The sequence below is a fragment of the Staurois parvus genome, unplaced genomic scaffold (genome assembly GCF_062004578.1).
Source record: "Staurois parvus isolate SC_StPar_1 unplaced genomic scaffold, SC_StPar_1.0 ptg000095l, whole genome shotgun sequence".
NCBI lineage: Eukaryota > Metazoa > Chordata > Amphibia > Anura > Ranidae > Staurois > Staurois parvus.
In genome coordinates, this window is record NW_028317891.1 from 8,311,851 (window position 1) to 8,318,078 (window position 6,228).

At 42.6% G+C, this 6,228-nt stretch overlaps 1 pseudogene; it reads right to left on the minus strand.

The window, feature by feature from the left end:
* Window positions 1–3,180: 3,180 nt before the first annotated feature.
* Window positions 3,181–3,361, minus strand: LOC149468054 (U2 spliceosomal RNA; annotated as a pseudogene).
* Window positions 3,362–6,228: the final 2,867 nt, after the last annotated feature.

The window sequence follows — 6,228 nt, forward strand, 5'->3', positions numbered from 1 at the left end:
ATTTACAAAAAGAAAATTGTAAAAATGAAAGGCACTTCGTCCTGGAATGGTAATCGGGAAAATTGATAGATTGGCAAAGTGTACTGTTTTATACGTTAAATCATAAAATGATCCTGAGATTATATTACTACTCCTACTACTACTACCACCACTACTACTCCTACTACCACCACCACCACCACCACTACTACTACTACTACCACCACCACCACTACCACTACTACTACTACTACTACCACCACCACCACTACTCCTTCTACCACCACCACCACCACCACCACCACCACTACTCCTTCTACCACCACCACCACCACCACCACCACTACTCCTTCTACCACCACCACCACTACTACTACTACTAATAATAATAATAATAATAATACTACTACTACTACTAATACCACTACTACTACTACCACTACTACTAATAATAATAATAATATTAATAATAATACTAATAATAATACTAATAATAATAATAAGAAGAATATTACTACTACTATCACTACTATTATAATAATAATATTTAATAATAATATAATATAATATTATATATAATAATATATAACTTAAATTATAATAAGGAATATTACATTACTTACCATCATGCTATATCTAGGAATTAAAGAAAACTAATAGATCTCAATGTTAAAGATTTACATATGATAATGCAGTAAAGCTGACCTCTGGGTATTCGACCCGTACTTCCCCAGTAAACTTTACCCACTACTAAACATGTGGCTGTTTTGCGTTTTGTTTTTTTAAGGTTAATTTGCAGTAAAGCGAGGATGCATAAAAATATCTGTATTAATAATAATGTGCTTTACTAAACAAAAAATACTATACATACAAACTACTTACAATTTTTGAAATTGTTTGTTAGTGCAAGTAAAAAAGTATCACGGACAGTATTCAATTGTTTCTGCCACAAATGCACTAATACGGCTACAATCACCTCATGAAAAACAAATAATATACAGAGTATCACAAAATATGCCTATAACACACACATGCACAAGCTATCTATTCTTCTTAGGAAATGAGCATGGACAGTGTATGTGATAGGGATACATTCAAATGTAATACCACCCAAACCGTACTCTCCACTCCTCGCAAGACCTCCTACTCTCTAGCTCCCTTGTCTCCTCCTCCCATGTTCATCTCCAGGATTTCTCAAGGACTTCCCCCATCCTCTGGAACTTCCTACCCTAATCTATCAGGCTATCGCCTACTCTGCTCACTTTTAGGCGCACTCTGAAAACCCATCTCTTCAGGGAAGCCTACCCCGACCCCAGCTAATACTGGAATCCCCTACTCCTCCTACCACTCCATCCCCCACAACTAATTACCTCTTGTACCACTATCCCCTCCCTCCTAGATTGTAAGCTCCCAGGATCAGGGCCCTCTAATCCCTCTTGTATTGAACTGCATTGTTACTATACTGTCTCCCTCCATAATGTAAAGCGCTGAGCAGGGGCGGACTGACCATTTGGAAACTCGGGCACTGCCCGAGGGCCCGGGGTCAGCAGGGGGCCCCATAAGATATCCCCGGTACCTTTTTCATAGGCTTTTTTGATCCCCATGATCCCCCTATTGCCCGGGGGCCCCATGAGTTGTCAGTCCGCCCCTGCAGCTGAGCAAACTGTCGGCGCTATATAAGTCCTGTATAATAATAATAATGAACTTAATATGGGTTGTAAATTCAGTGTCACCCGCAGGTAAAATTTCTATTTTCAGTATTTCTTTATGATGGAATTGTTTTCCTTCTATCCAGGATCTTCCAAAATTCCTTGGTTCTTTTTTTTTTTAAAGATGTATATTTATTGAGGTTTTCAAGAACATTAAAAAAATAACACACCGAAAAAAGAAAAGAAAAAAAGTCTACACTCCAACTAGAGGCCTCGTAGGTTCTCACCGGTCTCACAAAATAGTAAATGCTAACAAAGGACATTAGGGATTTACACATTTAACTGGGTTACACACTCTAGTGCAAAATTGTATGATAAATACGGACCAAAAAAAAAAAATTAACCTCCGCAAATGTGCGGCCTCCCGGCGTCTGGGCCTTGACGCCGAGTGGCCGCACATTTGTGTGCAATTAAGAAAAACATATGTGCTGAGAGCGCGCGCCCTCCACGCTCCCAGCACAGATGTACGGAAAAGTCCCGATCTCCTCTTTTGATCGGAACCTGACGGCGAATCACGGCGGTCACATGACCTTAAAACCCCGCCTCCCGCCTTCTGAAACCCTTAAAGGGTCGGAGGCACCGGCACCAAGGGGTCAATCTCCTGGATCTAGAGAATGTCAAGGTAAGAGGGCTAGATAGCCATATGCCCCATAGTTTATCAAACAATTTCTTTTTTTACGCAGTTCAAAAGTGTCTATAGAAAGGGAGCGGGTCATTAATAGGCTTTAACCACTGAGATTTTTTTTTCTAAGTTCGCGGAGGTGAGAAAAAATGAAAAACCCGTAAGTGGACAAAAACATGCAAGTGCAAAACACAAACACAAAAAACTGCACTTAGGGGTGTGCTTTAGTCCACCCCCCGAAGGGGTAGGACCTCTACCCTGATCCCCCAGGGCGCGAAGCTCCTGGCAGGGACTAAGGTTTCCACTTGGTCCACCTAGCCAAAGGCCTGGCGGACCCCTTTCCTTGTGGCTAGTCGAAACCGTCCACCAAGTACTAGGTCAGGGGGTCTCCCGAAGAGAGACCCCCCCAAAAACAGGGGAGGAAGGAACCTAATGGTCATGCATTCTCCCCCTAGACTTCAGGGCAGGCCGAATGACCCACACCCTACCATCTTAGTGAGGAAAAAAACACACACATAACTGAAAGGTGACAAAACGTGGGAGAAAAAATAAAAAAATAAATAAGTGGCTGTGCAATTGTGCAGTGGCTAGACCCTGAGGCCTGTAGCATAAAAATTGCCCTGAACTTAGCCAAAAGGCCTAGTCTTAAAAGGCGCAGAGCAGAAAAAGTGTTTAGAGCAGTGACCGTGTGCACTTTTCACACGTGGGATCCCACCCCCATGTGCTACTAAGAGCACCCCTGAGGCGACCACTTAGGGGGCACTGCTCCGTAGACTCTCTGCCTCCCCGGCCCCTGGCCAGGCAAGGTAGATCCATTCAAATCAGGAGGAACTGGGCCCCTCCGGGAATTACTCTCGGGCACCAACAGCCTGTGGGTGCCTCGGTTTCTCTTCCAGCCGGTACTAGGCTTCAGAGCCCCCATCATACCAGCAGGGGTACTATACAGCCAGCCTTCCTCGCCTAAAAGCAAGAATGACGGCGGAGCACCCCTACTGGACACTGATATGAACAGATACTACACTTGATCTTAGCCAAAAGGCCGAGAAGCTTTAGCCATTGAGACATATCAGGTAAGACCGACCCTTTCCTAGACAGCAAGATTTACTTTTTAGTGTAAAAGTACAAATTACGTTACATACATCTAACCTATTTGGAGAGAGACAATTCCTCAGAAATTCCCAGGAGACAATTTTTTGGATTGAGAACATCTCCTTGATTCTCTAAGTCTTCCAAAACAACTTCTCCTTGTCTTTGGCACATAGTAAAATTCAAGTCCTATGTTCCCTCCCCCTACTTCCTGCCAACATAACTTCCTGTTGCGCCATGATCCAGTCAAACGTGTTCATTAGCATATGAATAGAGGAAGTCTAATACATGGTAACTAAAATGCAACATTCCATATTTTTTCTTTTGAAAAAACACTAAAATAGTCATAACAACACAATGGTCCAATATCTCACTTGCCTCTCCACAGCAGTAGAGCCACCATGGTAGACCATGTGGCAGTAGACTCAGGTACAAAAAAAAGTGAGTAGAAGAGAGTTTAAGGTGAAAGCAGGTTATTAGGGTCGGGATTGGATGATTTTACCCAGGGAAGGTCTATAAAGGAAATAATAAAATCCAGAAAAGGTGCTTAACCTCCCTGGCGGTATGATTCTTTCTGATTTTTTGTGCTGAAAGCGGTACCATTTTTTTGCATGGAAATATGTAGTTTTTTATTGTAGGCTGTAATTTTTAGGAATAACACACTGAAATCTGTACGAACAAGAGTCTAGTAAACATTCCAGATATGATAAAACTTGAAACACGAAATCATAAATTATAATTTAATAAATAATCATAAAAAATAATAATATAATAATAATAAATTTAATTCAATAATATAATCAAACCAAAAACACTGAAATTTGAAATACAGAGGCAAATTCGCACATCGCTGAGCAAAGTCGCAAAATCGTTTTCAGTGTCTGATGAGGAATTTCCCCCACGAATCATTATCACTCAATTCTGCAAGTGGTTCTGATTTACTATCGCTGTTCTCTAGCTGTTCTAAAATCGCTTTTGACGTAAAGGGACGCTTTTTGGACGCCATGGGCTTTTCTAAGTTTCCAGGCAGAAAGAACATTCAAAATGCAGGCAGGGCGCCGGACAAAGCAGTAGGGACAAAATATATGTGAAATGCATTGAAATAGCAATGACAGCAAAAATGACATTTTTAAAAAATTTCAAATTTGCCGCCGGTTCCGGCGCCCGTACGTCCCGGCGTCGCAGGGACCGGAACACAGAAGCAGGATGCCGGCATCGGCCGGAGGAGATGGCCGGGGACGCTGCAGGGGACACATCGCAAGAGCGAAGGACAAGGTAAGTGCTGCAGGGACCCCCTGAGCAACGCTGCATGGTAAGCCCGAGTGTAGCTCGGGGTTAGCGCTCTTGGTATAGAAATTTTACCCCGAGCTACACTCGGGAATACCGCCAGGGGGGTTAAATTGCTTTCAAAATATAATGAAGGTAGGAAATATTGAAGCTAGAAAACAAACAAAAAAAAGCCTTCTAAAGTCAACTTTGGAAATATAATTACAGATATCTTAAACAAATCTTCACAAAGAATTGCTGATGTTATGTTGAGAGGATTCAGGAAATGTTCTTCAATCAAAATTAGCAACTAAATACTAAACACGGGAGGAGAAACACAACTATGGCCCAGATGGCATCCATCCCTGCGTGCTAAAGGTATTAGGATAAGCTACCTTTTATATAAATTGAAACCACAGTTTCATCTGGCACAGATTAATAATTTCCAGAATTCCAGAATTCTATCCAGAGAAGAGAGAAACAGCTCCTAACCACTCCGATGGTGAAGATAAGATCCCCTTCCCGCACAGTGTGGAGTCTCTCCTGAAATTGAAGCACCTGTCCACCCAAAAGACTCCCCTACACTCAGCCAGCGGCTTCAAATATCTTGGTTTAGGATATTAACTGAGAATCAACCATTGGCGGACTGACCATTTGGAAACTCAGGCACTGCCCGAGGGCCCGGGGTCAGTAGGTGGCCCCGTGAGATGCCCCTGGTACCTTTTTCATAGGCTTTTTTGAGTTTGGGCAAGGACACAGGGGCCCCATGATCCCCTATTGCCCGGGGGCCCCATGAGTTGTCAGTCCGCCCCTGGAATCAACCAATGTCCTCATGGCAACCTTGGCTCAAGTTGTACACCAGCTCTTCCCTCACTTCCTTGTCATAGAAGTCACAAGGATAGGCTGTAATGCAGCAGACATAAGAGATGCAGAATGCTGAGGAAAATAGATTTTTTAACAATTTATTGAATTTCCAATGGGAAAGATGCAAATGAATATAGATTGTCTTCTTCCAATTTGGGTTTCACCTTCCGGCTTCATCAGGGGCTGTTTAGGGGTGGTGTAATCTTTTAGATAGCTTGTATGTTACATTGGGCCACAATGCACTGGACTTTAAAGTGTTACTAAACCCACAACAGTACAATCAGTCTGTAGATGCAGTAAAGCATGCTTGTTATACTCACTGTGGGACCTAAGGGGTTAATCCTCTGCATTGTGTACAAACGCTGTTAGATCCTGTCTTCTCCGATCCTCTCCTTTCTTCTACTGTCCCCAATCCATCTGCTGAAATTACAGAGCTCTGTGAGTCATTCTGCACATGCTTAGTTTAGTGTATATTGCTATAGAGTTTTTTTTTCTTTGAGAGGTGCATGTGCCTGGCAGAGGGCCAATTATCACTGTCCAAACAGAGAGTCAGGGGTTATGCAGCCTCATAGGACAATCAGGGGAGAATGAAAACTCCTCCGACAAGCTTTAAACAGTGCTCCGTTGGACACTGATAGAAGTCACACGCCTGCTATATACTGTTGATTAGAAAAGGTATTTAGCAGTTTATAATTACTGAAA